Source organism: Lepisosteus platostomus, chromosome 6, assembly GCF_059453375.1.
Source record: "Lepisosteus platostomus isolate fLepPlt1 chromosome 6, fLepPlt1.hap1, whole genome shotgun sequence".
NCBI classification, from domain to species: Eukaryota; Metazoa; Chordata; class Actinopteri; order Semionotiformes; family Lepisosteidae; genus Lepisosteus; species Lepisosteus platostomus.
In genome coordinates this window covers 61,018,184-61,031,175 of record NC_142616.1, presented here as the reverse complement: position 1 = coordinate 61,031,175, position 12,992 = coordinate 61,018,184, and the positions used below count along the sequence as shown (strand labels likewise).

General features: G+C 37.2%; 1 protein-coding gene across 1 annotated transcript in view; it reads right to left on the bottom strand.

The window, feature by feature from the left end:
• Positions 1-12,992, bottom strand: part of plxnb1b (plexin b1b) — a 129,692-nt gene that overhangs the window by 56,678 nt on the left and 60,022 nt on the right. The window contains exons 3-4 of the mRNA XM_088636722.1: positions 8,598-8,668; positions 7,700-7,806 (exon numbers count right to left, since the gene is read on the bottom strand). The gene's annotated coding sequence lies outside the window, so the exon portion shown is untranslated. The remainder of the gene's footprint in view (positions 1-7,699; positions 7,807-8,597; positions 8,669-12,992) is intronic.

The window sequence follows — 12,992 nt, the reverse complement described above, 5'->3', positions numbered from 1 at the left end:
GTACTTAGTGGCAGCTGGAAAGCAGATAAGGGTCAGTGATGGATGATAATGGTCAGAAAAAAAAGAGCTCAATCCCATCATTACAGTGCTGGATTTGCCTGTAAATCCACCTGATCCAACACTTCAGCTCTTCTGTTTGTGGCCTGATTTTTATATCAATCATGGAAAGCCATTACTACCACACACAGACCCCTCTCCTCCCATTGACCACCGAAAGAGAAGGAATAAAACAGGTTAATAATTCATGACAGAACAGCTTTCATCCCAGACTGCCTCCTGGGTGCAAAAATGGACTTTGGTTTCTTTCCTGTCTCAGAAGTGTTAAGCGAGGTATAATGATAAGAGGCATATTGTAAAAGCCTGAAGGGAACATCTGCAATCTCCTTCACGACACACTCCCCCCTGACAGTGTCCTGCCATGCCCTGAGCGTAACCTGTGCGGACTGCCCATTAGAATGACCAGACAGACAATCTATCAGGGTACGCCTTTGTTCACACCAGACTGCCAAACAGCTGTGGCCCAACCTTCAATTCAAGCAATCCTGACATGGCGGCCGACTCAGACAGGGCTCCTAGAGGCCAGCTAAATTTAGTTGCACTAAACAATCCTCTTTCATACACCCAAAGAACACGTCACATTGCTTAACATGTACGCGAGACAGTGCACAAACCTCAGATGACTCATTACAGGTAGTAAATATCCCCATTTGCAAAAGTGAAGATCCCTGCCACATACTGTAAATATGTGCAGATCCCAAAAAGAAAGCAACGGAATTGTCGATGTTTCCAATGGTTTCTCTGTCCATTCACAGTATAAATACCACCTTTGGGCAGGAGAACCTGCTTTAGTGCCTACAAGAAAGAAAATAATTCTTTTTTGTCTGTTCTATCTTCCATTTTTGCCACAGTACACCTATTCTCTGTCAGGGTTAATCATTTCAATTGTGTCAGACCTGTGAAGCAGGCTGTCTAATACAAACTATTTTCCACTGTAAATCTACAATTACACAGTGACACTTTGAAGAGTTTCCAAGAAGAGACTTTATTAGGCTGTTGAATAGCAAATTGAAAAAAGCAAAATATTTATAAGACTACATTGAATAAGACTCTCTTTAAAAACCTGAAGGCTTTGATGAGGAAGATGTAAATATTCAGACAGTATAAAACTGTACGATATACACAGTTGGTATAACTTCTAATATGTTTGACTATGAATTGCAGGTAAGCAAAACAGAAAACAGAAACCTTGATACTCACACTTTTCAAGGTTCCATGTTCCGTTCTCTCCTCAGACAAGTTTTAAAGTGAAGTAATTGGGTAGTATATCCCAGCAACAACTTCCTTGGTAAGGTTAATAGCTGAATAAGCTGACTAGAACATAAGTTTGCCATTATCAGAGAGCTATGCCATCTATCTTGCTTTTGAGGAAGGTGTTTTACTCATCGTTTTCGTTTTTATCACTTTAATGGCTCGTGAAACCACAAAAGACAGCAAAATAAGGTGAAAATACATCCACTCCCTTTGTACTCAAAGACGGAACTCGTTAATGTCCAGCTGCAATGTTTTTCATGTGCTGCATTTCTCAGAAACATTAACACACTCATTATGACATCTACCCAGATCGAGCAGGCCTTTTGTGTTGTATCAGAGAAACACTTGATTAAGGAGAATTAATGCAGTTCTGAGACTTTGGTCCTTTCACAAAGGGTTCAATATGTTCAGAATAGAAGTAACTATTAAACCTGAGAAGGGTAGGTTGGACCTTTTTCCTTTCTAGTTCAACTATTCTTTCACTTCTATGCACTGCAATAGTAGCTGCTTCAATGCCTAAAGCCAAAACTTCACATAAAAAGTGTTAACAGTTTTAAACAATTTATAACCAGAACTTCTGCGGCTATATTTAACATGGTGGAGGACAGATGTGGGCAAAATTTGTGCACCATCAGACTTTCTGAACCAAACCACTTAAAACATATAGTTTAAAGACGATGTAACACAGACGGCTTTTCCCTCCCTGACTCACAAATGGGGGCCCCTCTTAAATCAGTGATACCGGCGAACCAGAGGGTGGCACTCTTTCGCCAAATCCAGAAAACCAAAACCCCTTTTTTAACGTGGTGGTGGGGGAAAATATCAAGTTGTCTTTTAGATGTAAAATAGGGAGACTTGCTCACATTTAAAACTCCACACATTAAAATATCTTGCCTTCCTTTGTAAGATCAAAAGGTCATGTTTTGTGGCTCAAGTGCTGGGCTCTCAAAATATCTTAAGCTGTGATGAGAAATCAATTGATATATAATGTAAGGAAGTTTGAGTGGGGACCTGTGTCAGTGTGCGTTTGTCGCGAAGTTTCAAGCAAAGGTTTATTCCATGCTGTATAAAGGTTACTCAACATGGCTGGGTAACTTATACTGTAATTGCATTGCTACTGGTACATGTTTAAATAAGGATGAACTTGCCTGCACATTCTAATAATTGCATTGTTTGTTCCAGAAATGCACCAATGTAGCTTCTCATGACTTTGTAAAGCTGCGTTAGGATTATAGGGACAGAAAGGGCAGTTAAACCTTCATTTGACTGTTTCACCTCTGTGAGGCTACATACGAGAAAGTGCATGTAATGTTGTAACCACTTGTTCTCATAAGGGGCACGCTGTTGAAGAGCAGCACAAACAGAAAATGATTAAGATGATGGATGTCTCTTTTACATCCCCTGGGGAAACTTTCACACCTCTACTCTGACTGGATGACACTGCAATATTACCGTAGTGTGTGCACATATTTGTTCCCATTGAAAAAGACACATTAGACACCTCTCCGGTTACCAATCACTCCCATCTGTGAAGACATGCGAGTGCACTACAGGCAGTAAAAGGCAACAATGTCAACACTTGTCAAGTTCAATGCTTTTTGGATGATGAATACTGATTTTGTCCCTGCCCGACAGAGGTAAAAACATGCAATTCTTTCCACGTGAAAACCTGTGTTGCAGAATACCAAAAAGGCCATGCTCCTAAGGCTGGAAACAGAAGGCATACTACAAATGTGTGGAGGTTGTCTTGCTCATATGGTCCCTAGCAACTTCTTGATCCAGGGATGTGATCCAGCTTTTCCTGCAAGGATCCCATGAAATCAGGTTGAAAAACAGTTTCATTCAAGCCTCCACCACCACATGAGCAAAGAAGCAGTAATTTCAGTCCTAAATGTGCATTACCTTAAAATGCCATTAAAAGGGCAGCAGGCCAACATGTTTTGTATAAAAGTCTTACCTCCAATGCACCTTAAAAAAACACCTTAAAAACCACTGAAAAAAACTGGATCCCATACTAATAGCCTAGACACCCCTCAATGCCAGTGTGAGAAAATGCCAAAACTATATAGTGGCCTTTGTACTCTCCATGATTCAGCAATTGGAACATGTGTGGGACAGTTTCAAATGCATCAGTCTCGTCTCCCCCACTGTCCTCCTTAAAAAAATAACACTGGCACTAAAAGAAAAAAATATATAATAAATGTTTTTACTCAGAGTAAAAACAGAGTTTAAGGAAATTAGCTGAAGTATTTTCAGCTTAAAAGGTGTCTATCTACACTTTCTTATTCACTTTCTCCCTGTTTGAGGAGCTCCAAAACCGAGACCAGACACAAGAAAGCACATAGCTAATCTAAATCGGGTCGGTATGGTAACATAACTGAAAAAAGAATTAACATTTCATGAAGTGTATTGAAAGCTTGAACTGCACTGGAACATTTACATCCCCTTCTTTTGGAAAAAAGTTTGGTTTTGTCAAGCCAGCTGTCCCTTTAAGAAAAACACGCTTTGTGATTAAAAATAAAACATAATGTTATGTTTTGCTACACAACAGGGATCGCGAACCAATCTCCCACACAGCGTGGCACGTTACTGTCTTGCATAGTCCAAACCCCCAAAACACAACAAATTCTAAAAAGGAAATGCAAAGGCCTTTCTTTGGTACATCACTACTGGTCATATCCTCAAAGAAAAGGGCATTAAAGGGCATCGGAGCATGAAGGGCTTTGGAAGAGGCCCACATTCAGACAAAATTATACACTTCAGTTTAGACATATTGTGGGACATCAAACCGCCTCATCTGCTGTGAATTTTCACATTACAGGAGTATGTAATCATCCTGGAGCTAGTGAAAGGAATGCCATTGTGTATTCTGGACTCTCGTCCACCCTAACACACACACACACACACAACTCCATTACAAACCTAAAACTGCAAAAGGACACTTAACTAGGTCAGAGTCCCCCAATATAAAACTAGTCATAACACTATTCCAAATAATGATGGAGCAAAAATCTATTAAATGCATATTTTATTGATCAGTGGTGATACTATTGCTAATAATGTTGGAGCAAAGTTCTATTAAATGCCTATCTTATTGAGCAGTGTGGAGCAGTGGTTAGGCTCTGGAATCACAGCTAAAAAGACGCAGGATCAAATCCCAGGTGGAACACCACCATTTATTACCCTTCAGCAAGGTAATTAATTCAGATTGCCTATAGCAGTATAAATGTACAGTAAGTAACTCTGGATAAAAGCATCAGCTAAATAAATCAGTAATAAAAGCCACAGACCAATACAATTAATTTAATTTATAAAGCCAACCGATGTTTATACAGTATTTTCTTTTAAATTGTCAAGGTTTAATGAACTATTTCTGAAAACATATTATATCATTTCATAAAGACTAAAAACAATCTTTTTTTAAAATCACATTGTTGTCAAAATTGTAATTACTTTTCAAGTAATGACTTATTTGATGTGGGTTTCAGAATTTTTATTCTGAAATAGCAGATGCACGTCTAACCTAACTGTTTTCATTTTAAAAGTTGCCAACTGGAAATATCCATTCCAACGATTTTTTAAATGAAAAATTCCTGAAACAAATTAAGAAAGACCTTAAGTTTTTATGAATGGCAGTAACTGTGATAACAATAAAACAAAGACGCAAAAGCACAAATAGAAAAGGTGGAGGTGGATTTAAGGCTTAAGAATGGAGACAAAGTTTTACACTTAAAAACTGGAACAAACCGGCATGCACAATCCCTCATCAAACAGCTGGTTCTCAGCCTCAAAAGCTACCAGCAACCAGACACACATATTGGGAGGAATGAGCCCTTCCCATTTGATAAAACGTGAGTCACATGGTTCGTGCTAAAGCAGACACCTGCAAGGGAGAGGATGCCTTTCAGCCAATAGTGACTGTAAAAACCAATAAGAAAAACTATCCATTTTAAAGGATTTCAGCAAAGTGGCTTTCACACATAGCTTAGCAGATATTTGGGAGACACTAAAATGCTTTATCTAGGAAAGCCTGAACAGCATTGCACTGAGCACTGCACATTCTGCTTTTCTGGCTGTGTGCGCACAGCGGATCACAGATTCCGGAAACTGGAGCCACTGGTACCACCTGACCTCCTGTCCATCTCTGGAAATAAAACCAGCGGCCTGTGAAAATCATGGGAAGTGCATCATGCAGGCAAGGACAGACTCCGTGGGAGAACAACACAGCCATCACTACATTCATCAAATCCTCATTCTTAGGATGCTTGGACAGGGAAGTGATTCTAACCAAGGATTCGTTAGTTTCGCTTTGTTATCAACTCAGTCCGTTAAGGAGCGTCAGCCCAGCTATGCCCAGGAGATTTTTCAGCTAATGTGTGAAAGAATCATGTTCATATAAGAATGTGTTGTTTCACATGATATCAATATGTAGGTTTAATGTCTTTTCTATCAATAACATATCTAGTTCTCCCACAACCTTCATTATCTAATCAAGAAAAAGTGTCTGACTCCAAATTTGTTCTTGAAACAGCCTGGATTCAGAAAGTCGTATCCATAAGAAATAACAATTAAAGTAATAAAGCTGTTGCATATAGCTCTTTTAAATCACTATTTCACTGCCCAATTAAAAACTTTATATTAGGAATGATGTAAAAAAATCACAATACCCTTACTGTTGAATGCAACCCTAACATCTCAAAATACCATTATTTTGATTGTACTAGAAGCATTTTATTACGTGCTGTATAAATACTTCAGCTCTTCATCTAATAATTCATTGAATTACATTAAAAAAAGGGAGACTTTCTCCTCTCAATTTTAAGCAAGTTATCACTCCTAATGTACTCTCAATATAGGCTTCAGTTCAGGAAACACTTGATACATGGTGATAAGATATAGAGCCTTACACAGCCACACACTGACCTTTCTCATACAGATAGCCAAATTAACGCCATCTCCTAGGCTATAAATCTATGAATATTACTGCAAAGGAGCCTCAGTATGCACAGATGTGGTGCTTTTTCAATAATTTAATCAGAAATAGGCACTGAAAGCAATAAAATATTTAATCTAAAGCCAGGGAGGAGGTAAGTATTTTGCCATTTTTCCAAGATAGTTATTTATATATTATTATTTTTCGGTCATGCTCTAAATATGCCCCAGGACGAGTCTGACAGGAATGTTGAAAAATTAACTGCACAGCAGCTATTAACTGACACAGCGGTTCTCAACATTGCATTTTCAAAGCAATTTTCAGAAATGACAAGTGCTTTTTAAAACTTCATTTCTGTCTGTCGATTAATATGAGTTTTATTACATGCTTTCAGAATCACATTCATTAAAAATATTTCCTTCGACCTGCTTTTTTCTCTTTTTTCCCTTTAAAAAGACCTTGTTGCCGTGTTATAACTGGTACAAGACATTGCAGAGTATATTATCATAGGATATTGCCATTCAGGCCTTGCAATAACGCCCAAGGTAGAGCAATATTTCATCATAGCACTTAAACTTTTCATCTGTTTCAGCTTAATTGGAAGCAATACCAAACTTCAGACCCATTTAATGAAGTTCAGAGTCTAGGACTTCAATAAAGCCAACAGCATTTTAACTATGGTTACAGTGGTTTTTAACTGATAGGTTTTGACAGCGGAAAACAAATGCAATACTTTAATTCACATTATTATTCATTTATTTGTTCACTTTCTGAATACATTACATTTAAAGTGCATCCCCTTCACATGACTTCCTTTTTATATTACTGAGTGAGGATAAAGGGTAAGAGATGAAAGCACGTTAGAGTCCTGGTTGTCCTGACAACATCTTACAGTAATGGGCATAACGTAAAAGAGCCTAAGTACAAAAGAAGACTAAATAATACGTACCTACTGTAAAGTAAAAACACTCTACTAAAAAACTGTGGAATTGGGGGTATCCAAAACAGACTGGTTTCAAGAATCACAAAGCTAGAGTTGCGTCATCTGAGCATGTCTTGTATAAGCAAACCAGAAACCGAGACCTTTATTAGAAATATTGAGACACGTAATTAAAAGGGCATCCTGTAATTGCTGCATAAGAGCATTCACTATGCAAATAATTATACTGTTTGGTCTACAGTCTTTTTGAGCCCTTGATAAAAACTATAGGATGATCATCTGCATTCAGCCCTGCACAATGCACAAGGCTGAGTTTATACAGATGTACTCCGTGTGAATGTCACAGCTGTGACAGCTGTCCCATTTTAACATGGCAATACAAGAAGAAATGCGGAAAATTAAGATGAAATTGATAATGTTGCATACTTGAAACAATCCCTAAGGAATAATCCCCTTTCCCTGGAAAAAAAAAAGTTTTTGGACGGCCACTTTTGAAAAATAAATTCAAAAAATACCTGTAACTGGATTCCTCAACAAAACGTGTCCAGATCTTCACTCTTATCTCATGAATTCAAAGCTGAGAGGAGAAACAGTAGCAAACACCAGCTGGTGTACAATGTCCCTGAGAACAAACAAAGGTATTTCCGGTTAAACACTGATGCAGAATGAGTTGGCTAAACATTTATGCAGAATTAGCTTCTATTTTTAAAACAGGAAGTCAGAAACAAGACAGGGATCAAAATGTCAACTTTAAAAATAACAGTTTAAGAACATATAGAGGAATACACAGATCTCCTCTGAACTGCATGATCCACGGGCGCTATGATCCACAGTTGGGTCTGATGGTTTTTCCATCAACATTTTTGCGTCAAGAACTGTCTCCTATTCACAATTACAAACCTGATCCTTTCACAACCAACATTGTCTTTGTTCCAAAACTAGAAAAATAACTTTTTTAGTTTAATCTTGTCTGTACGTGGCTTGCATTTCTATCCTGGAACTGTTGCAGATTGCTTATATGTGAACAATAGCCTTTTTTCAGAGTACTTAAGCTTCGTCTTCTATGTAAGGTTTTATAACAGAATTAGGCTGATTTTGCTTTACTTTTAAAAGATCAAATTAATATACTGTATGAGCCCATAACAAAGCCTAACAATCACTATTTGATATAAAGTAGTATTTGATGTTTGCATCAATACTATTCCTAGTCCTTCACTATCCACTTGATTTTCATAAGTCATATACTTGTTGATTGGGCTTACATTCATTTCCATTACATAATGATTTTGACCAGCTCTGGACAAGGTCAAAATCATTTTGTTTGACTTTTCCTACTGTCAGGTGTTGCTTACCTTAATAATTTGTCATCAATAAGAACTTACTTCATTTACATAACAGACTTAGGTAACTTACCTTATAAATACTCCCTCCTTTCCTTATATTGACTTATCCACATGCACTGGCGACTTTGGTTTTCTGGTGATCTGCAATTAAGAGTTAGCATTTAATTAGTTACAGTACGTTAGCTGAAGTTAGTCATATATGACTAAAGGTAGTCATATAGTGTGCATAAAGAAGTCTATTTAAATTCTTTAAAAAGAATTGAAGAAAAGAAATAAAGTGAAGATATTTTAAAATAAACTTCTAAAACATTAAGAAGAGAGCCATTATAGCACAATATGCTTATAAAGATATATTGGATAAGGTGCTTTCTCAACTTATACAATTTCCATGGAACCTGTTGTATTTGAAAATTGACTTTTGATAACAGCCAAGGAAATTTAATAGCATTTAGAGTGGCACAGAGGAGTGAACTGAATGAATTGGAAAACAGGTTGGTTAGCCCTTTTAGGAAACAGAGCGTGAGCCGAGGTGAGTAGGTGAAAATGCAGGCACCTGGGCTCTCACAGCATCAGAGCACATTTTTCAGCATTTGCTGGTAGTCAGCTAGATGTAAAGTAGGTAGGAACAAGACAGATGTGCAAATGTGATAAGTTCTTCCTGAGCCTGCTTAAGGTAGGACAAAGGGTAAAAAAGCTGACCAGGATAATACAAATAGGAATGCTACGAGCAAAACAAAAGGAAGAGAACAAAAACCCCAAAGCTGCCATGAAAAAATAAGTGGTGAGAAACACATATGTGCAGATACACTGCAAATAAATTAAATCTGATATAGGTACGTATATAGCACATTGCAAATAATAATTTGAGCAACAGCTGTTTAAGGTGCTGGAAGACCTTAATGCACCAGCTTGTAGGAATAAACTGCCTTCATTACTGTTTGTGTTACGACACTATGGAGAAATAATTAAAAGGCAAATGGACTGTTCTGGAAGATGTATCTAGAACTCGTATTAATCTTCCTTTATGGCCTGCTGGAACTGGATTGTCTCAGCAGTGGGGAAAAAAAAAGACTGAATTCTCAACCGGGGCTGGACATGAGGTGGACACTGGCCAAAGTTCATCCCCCAAAAAAGCACTAAATGAGAATTGTGTACCATTAAAAAAAATATATTGGCCATATTCAAAGTGTGCACTCTACAAAGTTTTCTTTTGTGTGGATGAAAAAATGGTTTTCTAAGTTTTACCAAGCTATTTTTTTCATTGAACCCTTGATTCGTTGTAGCCGATTCATTACTCCGTGAATATACAGTACAATATCTCTCACCATACATGAAACATGTACAAAATCAATTTATACAACAATATATCGAGACCTTGTAAAAATAAATAATTTGACAATCTAATAACATTAGACTATTGCACATGGTTACATGGGTGCAGAGAGACCTGTGAGGACTTCTACGTCCTGCAACCAGGACAAAAAGCTTGTGTTTTGAGAAACTTTAAAGTAGTTGACTTTGCATTTACATGAAAATGACAAATGTGAACCAGTTTACTTTTTGTCCTACAGTCTAAAAAGTTTTTTTTTTTAAGTCATTAGAAGTTAAGTCATTAACTTTAATGAAAAGATCAGTTTGGCCTCTAAAACATACTTCCATTTCCACACTTGTACGTAAGTATGATTTTCAAGTTTTGCTCCTCCCTTTCTGCCACAATCTCTGGATTAAAATGTCAAAACTGTTGGCTTGATTGCATTTCTAAAAACTTAGAAACCTAAATTCCACTTCCTGGATGTGGGAATTTAGAGTTTAGCAGCTACTTACAGAAAAGGTTTATTCAAGTGATATTAATCTTCATATTTCATACAAATCATTTTCCTTTTAATAAATGCTTGATACAGGATCTACTGTGCCTGTCTGTCCATTCATATATATTTACACCATATACAGCATAGTGTATATGGAGAGTATTCTTTGTCTTTCTCAGTGTCCACAAGAATCAGACGGGTTTATGTAAGGGACCGAGTCCTGAGAAGGGGTTAAAGATGAATCTAGTCCGAAACGCAAGAATAATTGCTCCACAAATCCATTTCTAACTGACCTTTTCCAGTTACTCATTCAAAGTTAATGATGTTAACTGCCTCAGGGAGCTCTAGCTAAGCCAATCAGATGGTAATGAATTATATCCATGTGCAACAAAATCTACGAGATGTAAGCATCGTTGTGAGACTGCAAAACTCTTTTGACAACAACAGGAGGCATGACACTATCAATACTGTCTTCCCACCCCACTAAGCATATTTTCAGGGCTGCAATCCAAATACTAGGATTTCCTAGTTACCCAGTGCAATAAGCTTTGCCTTAGTGCTATTTTATACTAAGGTGGAGCCTGAATTCAACTTGCAACACTTATGGCAATATTTGAGTGGAGTGGCCGGTATTTGATTTGAATATTTGAGGGTTTTTTTACACTGGTGTACACAGAAGTAGAAAAAAATAAGTTCCTTTTTTATTCCCACTGAACTTTAGAAAAATTAAATATTAGTTCAGCAGTCTACAGTCTAGAGCTGTGAACATATGTTAGCAATGGGTATTTGTGTAATAGGGAGTTCTAATATAGTGGTTTTTTGTGTAGATTAATCCTAGATAATTCTGGTCCTGAACAGAGCTCAAAAACATAACCTATGTCCCACTTCCTAGTTTAGGTAATACACTTTTCTCCAATGCACCCCTCAGTTGTGAAGGTATATTTTCATAGTTGTACAGCAGTAGAGATAAAATGATTTCTAGAAGCATCATGGGAACATTTGTTGAAAAGATTACTGCTGCATGAAGTAATTTTTGCACAACCTGAATAAATATTCTTCGCAGGGTTTCCCTAAATCACGCAGCTGTTGTGACGGTACAGTACATTAATGAGCCAGATGTAGCTTATATTTAAAAATGAGAAAATGAGAATGTTCATGCACAGCATACACATAATGCAACACAAGAAATAAGTCATATATAAATTTTCTAAGTACCAGCGTTACCATAAACAGAAGCCCTGTTTGCTTGCTACATCTTGCATGTACAGTACAAATGACATTGACCATCACCTCTACCAGGCTTCTCCAATTAAGGCTTCTACAATGAAACTCTTATAATTTACTTCATAAAATGTATAAGCATATGAGAGGATTAGATTACGTAAATAAAAAACAGGAAATTGTACATAATTAGTGCTTTTTTTCTGTATTCGAAAACCTAGCAACTGACCTTTAAGCTTTGAGCTGAATGGTTGACACAGAGATAGATTGTCCTACCAATAGCTTAACAGTATTACTATGAGTAATCTAAACAGGCTAAAGCCCTCAGTGCAATGAACTTGGTTTTTCTGCTGACAGCTTCAGAGTGGTGGTACGAAGATTTTTCTCATCCCGGGCTCTGCTGCTACTTTACAGTAGAAATCAAGCAATAATGCTTGATTGTTTTTAAAAAAAGAAACATTACTTTTTTCTGCCAATGGACCTTACTAAATATTTGTAATATTTTTAAAAGTGATGTCATATATATGATGCACACATATGCAACTTTTGAGTGAGCACCAAACAGCAAATTCAACCACTACAGAATCTAAGCTTTTATATAAAAGCAGTAGGCTATTAAATAAGCTAGGGCTCACCATCAACTTAGATTAAGAAAATTATCTGGCAAGACAGTCAACAACAAATCAGTGAATACTTAAGTGTTTCAATTAAGAAACAAACATACAAGTCAAACTAGGTCTCATCAGGAAATATACAAAATCTAAAAATGCACTTCAAAATAAGATATGAAATGAGATAATATAGAATATTTTTCTCATCTGAGGGCTCCAAAAATAACTTGAAGGTGCCTTTTAATCCAATGCAGCAGAAAGATCATGAATTATCCTGATTAACTGCAATTGTCAACACTCTAGGCAGCTGTTACGAAAAGAATTTGGACAGTGCCCGGTATTCACTATGCAACAGATGTCACATTTTTACTGACACAGAACATGTTTTTTTACTGTGGTTTCCACATTCAAAATAAGTAAAAATGTTATGGCTGAAAGCTTAAGTCTTAAAGCTACTGTGGCCCCACACACACCCGTGCACACAGGAATAGTACAAAAAATCAATTACATCTCAGTTTCGTCATTTGTTTACAAATAACATTTTGTTTCAGTGTTTAAGCAGAAATCTAGATGATGCCAGCGAAACAAATGAAGCTCACTCCAGAAATCTCTTGAAACACATCTGAAAAAGCACAGAGAACTCAGGTTGTTTACACTGCTGGATGAAGGTGCTTTACATGACATGCTTTCAGGGCCATTTAGAGACAGACGCCTTTGCATAGCTCAATCAGAACTGTGCTTCCAGCCACACTGGCATCCGACTGGCTGAATCAGCAAGGACTGAAATCTACAATCCAGACACCACTAGTCTGAGCCTGGGTCATT